The following is a 13,050-nucleotide window of genomic DNA, read 5'->3' on the forward strand; positions in this document are numbered from 1 at the left end:
AAATAAAGGTAGTCAGGCTCCATTCAATTGCACTGTGCAGAAATCACTGTGATTTATGACTTCTGCCCAGAACCAAGTGCAGAGAGGGGAAACACCTCCCCTGTGTGTGCCCCTCATACTAAGCACACACCATCCTGTGTCTGTGGGAGACCACGGCTGCCTGCCTTACACAGACACAGCATTAAAGGGACTCATTCCTAAGGCACTGGGAACATACTACATGGGAGAACTTCCAAGTCACAAATTCTGCTTACTTAAGCTAAGCTGCTTAATCAAGTTAATTGAAGGAATTAAAAAAGCATCTGGAGAAGAACATGTTCACCAGCCAGTCTCTAGTCATTCCTGAGCTGGCGTAACTTCTTCTGGGAGCCAGTTCCCTGCTGGCACAGCACAATCTATCATCAGCCATTACACTGATTACAATCCATTAGTTTTGCTAAGTACTAATGAATTTAAACCTAGTTTAAACCTACAAAACCTAGTTTTGTAATTTATTTACAAGCTATTCACATACTGGATATGAAGCATATATATACACAACGCTTTGTGTTAACAAGAGAAATGTGGCTGAGTATTAAAGAGTTGCACATTAAAAATGACCAATGTAAGTAATAATTCTCCTCACAAGGAACTGTTTGTGGAAATTTTTTTGGCAAGAGAGCAGGACAGAAGCTTACAGTCTTTAAAAATACAGCTGGTTAATATACAGGGGGAAACAGGTAAGAATCCACAAGAATGACAAGTTTTAAGTATCAGTCCCATAAATATAAAATTCAATTAAAATGTTCTTTTAGAAAACACAGAGAACAGAGTTGGTACTCTTATGAAATGGTTTTTCTTCCCTGCTATTAAGACAGGGTGATTAAAATGAAAGATAATCCTCTTTATTTCAAAAGCTAATTATTACACATAATGAAATTTCTTCTTGTACCATGAGACTGAACTGAATTCTACCAAGACCATCAACCCACACATCTTTGCTGTAATAAAGTAACTGCTTGAATTTTTCCTTACAATCCTATTTCTACAATAGACTGTTAGTCTCAGCTTTGATTGCAGCACACCACATTCCTCACCACTACGGAAACCAAATGCAGAACAGCTGTGGAAGCAAACCCCACTGTAAGCATATATTCAGACCAAAAAAAAACCTACAAGTAAAAAAATCCCTTGTGAAAACCCATTCACTGGGAATTCTGACGAAAGTTAAACTGCCAGTTTAGCCTTGGTTTAAGGATTATCCAGAGGAAGCATCCCACACACATTTTTCCCAGGAGGTGTAAAGAGATGCCTGCATCTGTTAAGTGCCCAGATTTTCTATCCTGCCAGCCAGCAGTGCTCCGGAGGAACTGAGCTGTTTGCTACACTACTGCTTCCTGCATTGCTAATTCAGATGTCTAAATTTAGATGCTAGGTTTAGCCAATGGTTTTTCCACTTATTCCAATAAGTTAAAAGCAAAAGCAAAACAGTTCTGCATCAATTCACTATCTTCATCCATGTGCAGAAGAAAACATGATGTCAGAACTACACATTGGAATTACATTCCCAACCTCCAGCTACAGGGTCAGAGACAATTCCTGCTCTTCTCCTGAATGACTGCACACCAGGCACTACTGAGTCACATTTCCATCTAACCCTGGGCACTGCTCACCCAGGTTCCAAAGATGTTACCACAGGGAAAACAAAATCTTAAAATAAAGGGAGTGAAGGGAGGGGGGTTGGCTTCTGCATTCCCAAAGACTGCCTGCTGCCATGTCCTCTATTAGCAGGATGTGGATGGAGTAAAGCGGTAAAACCAAGCTCATCAGTCACTCTCACGTCCCCAGAGTGTTGAGACATTTCACTTTGAATTTCCCTTTGGTGTCTTTTTCCAGCAGTCAAACTGTCACAAACTAAAACATATGGATTTTTTTTCTTCCCTTGCACCATTATTCACCATTGCTAGACAGAGGTGTATTCAAGTGAAAACAAACTATTGATTCTTGTTACTGGGTCTAAGAGCAGGAAATGCAAGCAAATTATCAATGCTGAAGGTGACTCACTGAAAAAAACCCCAATTATTATAAACTGAAAGCCCACTGTATCCCTAGACACAAACTCAAGGCTGCAGCCTCGTGCACCTCCTCCCATCCCACTGCAGCTCACTGAGGTGAGGGAAGTTCTGATACCACATCACTGCTGACTCCTCAAGGAGCTGGAGCACCACAGCAGGAGGACATTGCAGCAATTCCTGATTGTTCCCTTCATGCACCCTGCCTGGGAGGTCTATTTTCACTCCCTCTTTCATTTTTTAAATCCTGACAAATACTTAGCCTTAGTCCCTTTGACAAATTAATCACCTTTTTCTCCATCACCTTCAGAAACGGCTGTTGAATGTTCCTCTCTTTCCCTGTCCACACTTCAGTACATTGCTACCAGGAGATCTCACAGGTGAGCCTCTCTTCCTTCTCTCCACCCACACACTTGGTTTCAAATAACACTAATAAGAATGCAAAAAAATTTAAAAAGAACAAGGACATATGCCAGGTCTCATGCTCATGCTTGTTTAATACATCTTGTTCTATTTAACTCAAAGGATAAGATACTGTACATGTTGTAACAAATCCTTCCTGAGCACATTCTCACATCTTTGGTAGATGATCATTGCACTTACAGCACAGCATCTTAGTCTAAACAAGCCAGCAGTGAACTCTGCAAGGTTTTCCAGACTCCTAGAAACAGTTACATCAGCACTGACCCAAGTACAAAGGAACTTCTTGATGTGATAATATTTTAAATAATCACCAGCTTCAATGTACTATTTGCCTTTGAATACAAAAGATGATAGAAAACCCACCCTTTTTATCTTGGAACATCAAAACCAAAGGACTCTATAAATATTTAGTGAATGACCAGTACACTTAGAAGTGAGAATATCACAGCAAGTGTTACCCAGATGTTAACAGCATCAGAGGCTGATGGTGCTGAAGTGCAGGGATAGTTAGGTGCTGGAACAAACCACAAATTACACTAATATGCAGCAACACAGTAAAATGAGGTTGGGATGGCAATGCTTCTGTCTTTCATACACTTTGATGTACTACCATCTTTAGTTCAAACAACTTCTGTCATCTCTGACACACTTGACAACAGTTTTCAACAACAAGGAAAACAGTATTTTGATTTCTTTATGCTGTACCATAATTTTTGAAAGCAAGATAGCAATGCACCTGAACATGCTTGCAGGGTCAGACTCCCAAGATGTGCTCCATAGACAGAGATTTTGCTCAAGCATGGGATAAAAATACCAAAGGTCAGAATTTAATTTATTATTCTCAGGTTTAGCACTACTGCTGCTCCTTTCCTAGGCAAAGAACAAAGTAATGGCCCTGCCCAGGTGAACTAGGTGGAGGCTCAAAATACCCTAAGTCTCTGAAAGAGTTCAGCATGTGCTCCTATCACACTCTCAGCTCCTCAATTTAAACCCAAGCAGACTAGTGATAAGCCATGAGGAACAGATACTTAATTCCCCATGCACAGATGTTACACAATTTTGAAGTATCTACAAGTACACCTTTTTACATGTTAAATTAGGATTAACTTTCAAGATAATCAAACAAATGAAGCAGTAAATTTTCATTTAATGGCCTCTTTTTTTAAACTCAAGAAAGTGTCTCAGCCAGAAAATACCACACAAACAGCATCATAAGGACCAGGTTTCAATTTTAACTCTTAAATTCCCAGGTCAGCTACACTCAATTTTGGGATTATTTATAATTTTAACTAATAATTAACATAAATGGAACACTATGGACACAAATGGACACACTACAAAATTATATGCAAGGAATACAAGTACAAACAAATTAACATGTAAACTTTATTTTAAAGCAACCATTCACTTGACAACACTGCAATGATTCTGTTGTCAAAAGCAAATGACAGCAGAGCTTATTCTGGAAATGGAGTCTAAAACACTGGGAAAACAAAGTTTAAAAAGTAACCAGTTACCAGTACTGGCCAGCAGATTACTGAGTGTGTCCAAGCCAACTTAAAGTCATTCTCAAAACAAGAAATTGTTTATAATTTCACCAGTAACTCAGAAAGTAGTTAAAGCTCAAAATTCCCTTTACCACTTAGAGCACCTATTTCTTTGGCTATATATATAGATTTGACTCCCATGGCAGTTTCTCACATCTGAAGTAATACAGTCCTTGTTGAGAACACTGTGGATTCATTGCTTAATTTTATGCAGCTTCTATAATGAAATAGTTTAATTAGGGAATAAGATCAACATTTTCGAGAATTAGTTCAGTGTTCAAAGACAACAGCCAACTTTATTTCAAGCCATTTTCATTCTTCCAGAGCAAAACTATTGTTCAGAATGTTCTTATAGAAAAACAAAGAACCATCACACAGCTCATAACCAACACACAGCAGAAATCCTCCATCACCTGGGGATTTCTGTGGACAGCACACTCTCGGTATGAAATGTAGCACTGATGTAAATACTGTGTGCAATGGGGCTCTTTTTAAAAATCATGACCTCCAATATCTACTGAAAAAAGGCATCTTTCTGCTGGAGGTACTTTGTTTCCACATTCATTTGAAAAAGAGATAGAGGAGAAGCAGTTAAAATTAAATTATAATTAAGTACATAAACCTTTCATCAGTTTTGAAAAATCACACCTTTTTTCCATGCCTAAAGCTATACAAGTGCTCTTGCATGATTAATACTCCTTTAAAAAGCAACTCTAAATATGTTGATTTTTAAACATTCAAGAAACTGATCTCTACAAAGGCTACATGAGGCTGCTGCTGTGAGGTGAAGATGGAGCCTGAAAGGTCTCTAGGTACTGGCCTGGCTTCCCCCTCTCACAAAGAGCTGGGCCATATTCAGGTGCCAAGCAGAAAAACTGCTGAAGGAACAGAGCAGCCAAGTCAGCTGTCAGCAGTGCCTCTGCTGCCTCAGGACAAAGCAGAAATGCCAGCCCCTCTTCAGGGAATTCCCTCAGCAGCTCCCTACCCCAGCAAGGGGAGGCTCTGGGGGATGAGCTCCTGCAGTCTGGGCCATGGCTGGGTCCCAGGACATGGACCCATTTCTGCAGGAAATCCTCATTCTTCTGATGAGACACTGTAAATACAACCAATCTTTTCTCTTTCTCAAAATCTCTTGGCAAAATTTTCCTTAGGGGTTGCTACTGCAGAAAGGCACAACAGCAGACAAGTGCACAGCAGACTTCAGCAATGGGTTAGGATGAGAAATGCAGTATAACACAATTTTTTGAAAATACGTATTTAAATCAAGAAAGCAAACTCATCAAAGACTCTGCTGTACAGCTCTGAAGAAATAGCTTGCAATCAGCTCCAAAATGGATTTCCTACATTGCTGCACACCAAAGCTTACTTGTCCCTTCAGCCTCTGACAAATCCTCAAAGATAAAGTTGCTAAGTCACCACACTCTGCAATGCAACACAATAAAACTTGTCATCTGACACTACTCATGAGCAGGATTACCCCACAATGTTCAATTCAAAGATACAGAAAATAAGCACAGGGAAGCAAAAAAATTATACAGAATACTGCTCAGCATTGGTCTAAGTTCAAATGACTTCAGCATGAACAGATTTAGGCCACAGAACACCCATGTTTAAGTCCAGGCACCTCACCTTTTACTAAGGATGGAAACAGATATAAATTCTCCTCACATGCTTCTTTGCTATGGCCAAACCACAGTAAATTACGTAAAATTTCTACATTCAACTGCTACAGAAATAAAACGCTGCATCACATTGGCCTCTGAGGCAAAGGTGACATCCACTTAAAAAAGACACCCTCCAAAAAATACAAACATACACATATGTGCATTTCAACAAGCTAGTACCTGACACTACTCCATTTCTGGTGGAAAAGGAGCCAAAGGAAAGAGGTGAGCTCTGCACAGAACTCTTGATGGGCCAGTCTTTAAAAGAGCAGAGGCAGCCAAATTAGAGCCATCAAGTTGTAATCAATTACTGCCAGTCAAATGGCAGTTCTTAGCCCAAAGTCATGGCACCCTGTGAGCACTGATCTCTCTTAACCACGACTGCTACCAAAAACATAACTCACATCTTCTAGCTCTCCTTTATGCATTTTTCCATGCTGCCACCAAGGCCACAGGAGCACCGTTAAAACTCTTCAGGGCAAGGATTTTTCCCTGATGGGCTGTGAATGCTGCTGAGTATCCTGCCAGCTTTCCAAACACAAAAAAACAAACCAAAAGTAACTTTTAACTTTATCACCATCCAATCTAAATGGCTGTGGGCTGTAGAGCTGAGGATAAGGCATTTCCTGACATCATTGCAAAGGTCACCTGGAAGCAGGATTCAGACAGCATTCACCATTTCAGATACTTTTTAACTCTTGAGGGAGCACCTGACATTGCACTGCTGGCTTCAAGCAACAGCCGCTTGGACCCTGTACCAGAAGAACACATCTGCTGTTCTTTGGGAAAGCTGGTTACCCATGAAGCTGCCTCCAGCCCTTCTGGAGCAGCACCCTCCAGTTCATGGGCAATACGCAGCCCAGCACCAGGGCAGCGATGCACACACACATTCTCTAGGCAAAAAGCAAACAAACAACCCCCACAAACAACCTGAGCCTAAGTTAAAGAAGTCAGAAGACACGAACTGCTCTTCCAGGAAGCACGTGATGCATTAACATCTTATCCTCCAGTACAACCTGTGTCAGCTAACAGAGGATGTTGCAAAGACAGCCTAGAGTCACCCCCGAGGGCTGTGTGTGCTGCAGAGAGTGACACAGATTCACCGACATGTACACAACCCCATTAAAAACACAGTGTGTGAGGGAGCTGTCTGGTCTGGCAAGTTTCAATCCACAGTACTTGTTGATTTCAGTCAGTCCAACAACATCAACTTCCAGAATTATAGGCAAATATTTATCCATAACACAGAAACTTTACAGAGAGTTTTGATTTCAAAACCGGTTAGCTGTTCAGTGGGCAGGTCTAACCAATGTCTCCATCACAGAAAAATGATCTATTCTGGCTTAATAAATACTTAAAATTCCCAGGACAACATGAGTGGCCTGCACCTTCACTAGCCTCAAGGTACACACGGCATTGACATAGCTCAGATGGACCGATGGCATGCATCCATCCACCCATCCACCCATCCATCCATCCATCCATCCATCCATCCATCCATCCACCCATCCTCTGCCAGCATGGAGCCCCTCATCCCTGCAGCCACGAGCCCAGCTTTGCTTCCTGGGCAGTGCCAGGAAGGCGGGCACCCAGCAGTACCAGCCTCCACTCCTCTACCATCAGCCTCACCTCAGCCTTCAGAGAGGATTTATGAAGTCCAGCAACATTTACATCCACCCTCTATCCTGGGAAACTTGCTGAGAAGAAATTACATCTAGATTTCCTTTACATGGATATTCTATTAAGAACATTGCATTTATCCTCACTAATTGATGCAGGAAATAGATGTGAGTATCAAGGCCACTCTGCATTATCGTTATTCAACCTGGGATTTACCACTGCAAGAGCCTCAAGTTTACACTGAAGTGAGGTTGCCCCAGCACAAAAAGAATTGAGCAGAGGATGTCAGTGCAGCAGGAGTGAGCAGCCAAGCAGACTGATGAGAGCAGACAGCTAAAACACAGCATGGCTTACAGAATTTGAATACGGCATCCCTCTTTCTACCTTCCTCTTCTTGGCCATGAAGAAGTACCAGGATGGGACAGTTGAGTACCTAGCATAACCTTGCTAATCACTTCAGCCAAGGATTTTTAACAATGATATCTCAGAAAATCATGTAATGCCTTCTTCCTCAATGCTGTCACTATGCTCAAATGGGTAGGCAAATCAGCTCCTTATAGGAAAACTCTCCAGCTGTCTCAATTAAAGGAAGTCAAGGCAAAGTAAGCATTACATGGAGTCCTGCAACATGTCATTGAGCGCCACTGTGAAAATTATTTTCCTTCTCCATAAAAAGAGGTCAATGCCCTATAAACAGAAGAGGGGAAAACAGTGATTGTGAAGGAAAATGAGACAAAAATAGCTGCCTTGAATTTTCTTGGTACATGGAAAATCCATTAAAAAAGTTTGCACAGCAACAACGAAGCCTGACAAGTTCATGACTTGTTGCTTGTAGAGTCATAGGAGAGATGTCCCATCATTCAGAAATTCACATGCTGCACAAACACGAGTCATAAAGATGACTGCAATTTAGTCAAACCAAGAATCAGAAAAATCTGTTCTTTCAAGAAACAAGATATCCAATTAGTACTTCTCATGGGGGGGGGGGGGGGGGGGGGGGGGGTGCTTCTCTTAAAAAAACCCCAAATATCCAAACCAAAACAAAAACACCCCACCAATAACAACCTCTCCAAAAACAAACAAACCCGAACAACACCCCCCCAGAAACAACAACAAAAACAACCCCCCCTCCCCAGAAAAAAAAACCCAACCCTGAAGTCTCACAACTCTGAAAAGCTCTTTGCAAAAAGGTGGCACTGCTTTCTCATCCCGAGCCCAGAGCCTGTTGCGTAGGAAGCCCGGTGCTTCAGAGCTGGCTGCAGTGACATTTGCAAAGACAAACAGGCCGATGGGATGGGAGTGAACACAGGGCTCCCGGAGCCCAGCAGCACCAGTGTGTGCTTCCAGAGCAACACCCACATGAGGGCCGCAGCAAGGCACGGCGCTGGGAAGTTTTCTCATCCTGGCGATGCAGGAAAGTACCGAGTCTCCCTTCAGCCCTGGCAGGGTCACTGAAGCACAGGACGGTCATCCAAGGACATCCGGAGTCAGCAGCAAGACACCGAGGCACATTAGCTACCAAGGAAACCAGACTTATATGACTAAGGCCAGTTATAAAACTTCCGCTTGTTGTTAGGAGAACTTACAGTATCTGGCATTTCTCTGTCAGCAGCACCAAATAATCTAACAGCAATTTGATATTCATGTCCCTGACGGGCTGCTTTAGTTACAGAAACAACATTAAAAATGTAGCATTCTTCGAGATACGCTGCACAAGTGAGGCCAGTTTCAGCCACAAGCATCAACTCTCTGGGAGTGCTTTTTTTTTCTCCTGATAAGCTCTTTTGCAGCGTGGAGATAGCTTATCAGGGATTGCTTCTGTCACCGGAAGGCAAACAGAGCACTGTGAAAATATCAGGTATGACTTAAGCACCGAAGGGCTGCAGCCAGCATCAAACCAGCAGCTGAAGTGGTAGCTGGCCATCTCTCTATATAGGACACTTTCCTCCCTGTAGCAGTCTACACTCCAAGTGCTAGGCACAAAGAAATACGAATGAGTTGCTGCCAGCACGGACGCTGCCACATCAACGCCGGAGCCCCTCCAGGAAGGAATGGGGCGGCGGGGGCAGCGCTCAGCTGCTCTGCCCTTGGTGCCTGGGCAGGAACAGCTTCCCAGCAGCGACAGCAAAGCCACGGCCGGGCTCCGAGCGCTTACAGCAACGCGAGGGCAAATTCAGTCAATACCTTTCTTTGTTGAAACTCAAGTCTCGCATACAAATTCAGACGAAGGTTCAGCTTCCCTCATATTCTTACGGAGAACACAGTTTAATATTTCAGATTCATCTAAACACCTGAACCGAGGTCTGGTTTTTACTGCCCGAAAAGCACCAAGTAACCACTGTAAAACATTAGCTTATGGCAATCGTGAGGCAAAAGGGTTTGCGTCCGGCAGCGCAAAGTCAGATACAGACAGTTTATGAGAAACGTAGATCTCTAGATCTCTCATCCAACATCTAGAAATAATTTTCTTACGTAGCTCACGAAACTAATTTATTTTGTAAGCCACTTCATTATAAAGCGGAAAACGGTTCTCAAGTGTATTTCTTCAAACACCACTTGAAACCCAGCACTACTAAAAAACAAACAAACAAGAACTCCCCCCTCACAAACGCGTCTTCACATACTGTGCAAAAAAACACCGAATTCCCACGAACTGAGGGCTTCGCCCATCGCAAACTTACCATAAACCCCTCGCACGGCACCGCCACCGATCCGCTATGCCGGCAGAGAGCAGATACCGGGGACGAGAGGCGAAGCACAAGTAAACAAACTCGGGAGCCGCCGTGGCCGAGCTCGCCGCGCTCGGAGCCCGTGCCCCCCGCCCGGAGCGCGCCCGCCCAGCAGAGGCTGCTCCCGCCGCCTGCGGCTGCCCGGGGAGGCCACAGGAGCCGGGGGGAGCCGCGGCTCGGAGCGAGGCGGGCGCCGCGCCCGGGGGCCCGCGGGCGGCTGCGGGGCTCGGGGCGGCCGGGCCGCCCGGGAGCCCTGCCCGGGGGCGGCGGCCTGCGGCGGCTACCGGGCTTTGTGCGCGCTGCCTCCCCCTGCGCCGCCCGCCGCCGCCTCATGCGAGAGCCGGCACAGCTGGGGAGCGCCGTGCCCCCTCGCGAAAGCCGATCCCGCTGATCTCATCACCGCTGGTTACTAATCCAATGACCGCGGAATTAACAGCAGATGGCAACGCCCCTTCCCCCCGGCCCGGCCCGGCCCCCGCGGACGCGGCGCGGCTCCGGCACCCGCAGAGCGCGGCCGGAACGCCCCGGGCCGGCCCGGCAGCCCCCGCCGCTCACGCGTCAAAGTCGCCCTCGGGCACCGGGAAACTTTCTCAGCACCGCGTCTGGCCGCCGCCCTACGGGCCACAGCGAGCGGCTTCGCACCTCCGGCAAGGCGCAGCAGCATCTTCCGGCGTGCGCTTCCAAGGGGAAGCAACAGGGAGGCGCCCGAAGTCCGGCTAGCGAGTCCCTGCGGGCGGCCCGTGGTGTGCGGGGCACAGCCGAGCCGCGGCCGGGCGGGGATCCGTGCCGCGCATCGGGCGCCGCCGCCGTGAAAACTCAGCACACGCGTCCTTGGGTCTGGCGGCAGGAGACGGGAGGTTTGCATTGTGCGGGCTCTGTAAGCCAGATGCATGCGGGTGAAACTCTAATTATACTTTTGGCTGCCAAAACCAACCTCACACTCTTAGGTGAGCTTCACGTCTTCTAGAAGGCTACAGGCAAGGCAAGTCCTGTCAAACCAGTGCAAGTTACAAAACAGTCATAAGGCAAGTGCTTCAGTCACTACTCGTTAATATCAGTAAATAACGACCTGAAAAGCTGTGGTTTCTAACCCTAATAAGCTCGGTCTAAATCACCCTCCCTCCCCTCTGCCTCCAACATAGGTTGACACACATGTGTTCTCTCATGTATGCAGTACTTGGGTCCACACTCAAGAAGTGTTACATGCTGCTTCTGCTCAAGCTGTGCAGTTCTCACCCCTAAAATAGATTATCTTCTCTTAGAGACCTTAGACCGGAATGGTGACATAAAATAACTGTCTCTTCTAGGACAAGAAACTAAAAATTGAGAAAGGTGAGGAAAGCCTTACTGATTAGTAAGTATTTTTCCTCAAATTCTGCTGTTCTACCTACACTCTACTTCTGGCAATGGAGAGGGCAGAATTTTTCCCCCCTCCACTTTCATGCTGATACTTATTTCTATAGTATTTTTATTTCTTTTACTAAAATGTTCAGACAGGCTTTTAGGAAAAAACTGAGCCAGACAAGAGAAATATCCATGCTCAGACCATAAAAAAAATTGAAAGGAAATTCTGCAAATTCTTTGAGAGTCTTCAGTCAATAAATCCTCCATATGAGCTGCTGTAAAACTGGCTGTGTTTCACACATGCCATGTGGGCAGAAAAAGTGTCAGACAATGGCAGCACCCCTTCTGTGGGGACCTAGAGGCGTCTCCAGGGGTCAGACACTCCTGAACCCAAATGAAATCTTTTAAAGAGTATTAAAGTCCAGTTTCTCTCCAGACCCTGCACACTGACCCATCCCCACAGCCTTTGGGATGTACAGTAAATAAAAAGCACAGGATGAATGGGAGTTTTCTATCTGCTCCACAGTTCTTTATGCCTAGGAAAGGCTTTGTGCCACTTCCCATTCCCTCAGGCAGTCTTTGTCTGGTTTATATATACATACACGGACATGAGTAGTCCTCTGTGCTCTTAGCAGCAGACAAGTTAGTGAATGTAAATCCTTCTCTTGGATGTGACCACCAGCTAATGTCTGTTCTGTGGCACTCAGTGGGAAGAGGAGCCCTGGAATGAGCCGTGTCTGAACAGTCAGTGGGGCAAGTCTGTGCCTTGGAGGATGTTTTGCTTTCCTCAGTTTTTAACAGCCTTATTTCTCTTACACCCTTTCCCAAAACAGCAGTGTCTCCTCACACTTCTTTTGGCAGCCAGCAGTGTGTTTCCCAGTGTAAGATGGGATGTGGTCCTTTGTGCCTGTGCCAAGCTTGATGCAAAAAGCGAACTTGGAAAGACTTTCTACATGGTTTGTAATACTAATTCTACAAAAGGAGATTAAAGAAATCACATTAGAAGTTAAGCTTTGTATCTTTTCAGGCAGCTTTAGACACATAGGTCTGAAAAGTGCACAATGCAGAGATCAATCAGGCAGCACAGAGTTTTGGGAACACGCTTCATGTGCAAATGTGAAAACACTTGAGGGTGTAGAAAGTGTCATTTTGATTAATGAGGGCTACAACATGCTATTTGTAGATAGATGAGAATGTAAAAGAATAGGAAACAATCACCTGTTAAAATATTAACTGTGATTTTAAAACACACTTGAGCATGGTACAGATACAGCCCATTCTTTTGAGCTGATCCTGCAAAATACCTGGGGAGAGGAGGAAGAGGCACATGTTTGTGTAACACTACAAACCTTTCAAGATAAACTCTGTGACACAAAGTCAACAAAATGAACCATTTGGTACAGTTCCTGGAGCTGTGCATCACAAAGGGCAGAGCACAGGCTGTGTCATAAGCACTGTGCATTGCTCACATTCCCCAAAGTCTTCCAGTACTTTGAAATTACCTCACAAAATAAAAATCACAGTCAGAAAGGAAATCTTGAGAATAACACACTTGATGCTTGACTGAGAAACACCATGGTTAGGTAATGAGGGCCAGGTGAGAAATCTTCTGCCTCTCCAGTCACTTGGAATTCATGGGCAGAGAGTTGAGAATAAAAATTGTTCACTGTTA

At 44.8% G+C, this 13,050-nt stretch overlaps 1 protein-coding gene across 2 annotated transcripts in view; it reads right to left on the reverse strand.

Annotated features, from left to right (window-relative positions):
• The window catches only part of SPSB4 (splA/ryanodine receptor domain and SOCS box containing 4), a 77,890-nt gene extending 67,123 nt beyond the window's left edge, over positions 1-10,767 (reverse strand). Inside the window, exon 1 of one of the 2 annotated variants that reach the window (XM_071437468.1) lies at positions 10,677-10,767. The gene's annotated coding sequence lies outside the window, so the exon portion shown is untranslated. Of the gene's footprint in view, positions 1-9,986; positions 10,574-10,676 lie in introns of those variants that run through there. The other variant, XM_071437467.1, reaches the window with a different exon arrangement.
• Between the last annotated feature and the right edge of the window lie 2,283 nt (positions 10,768-13,050).

Source organism: Agelaius tricolor, unplaced genomic scaffold (assembly GCF_023055355.1).
Source record: "Agelaius tricolor isolate 1412-34295 unplaced genomic scaffold, bAgeTri1.0.p SCAF_12, whole genome shotgun sequence".
NCBI lineage: Eukaryota > Metazoa > Chordata > Aves > Passeriformes > Icteridae > Agelaius > Agelaius tricolor.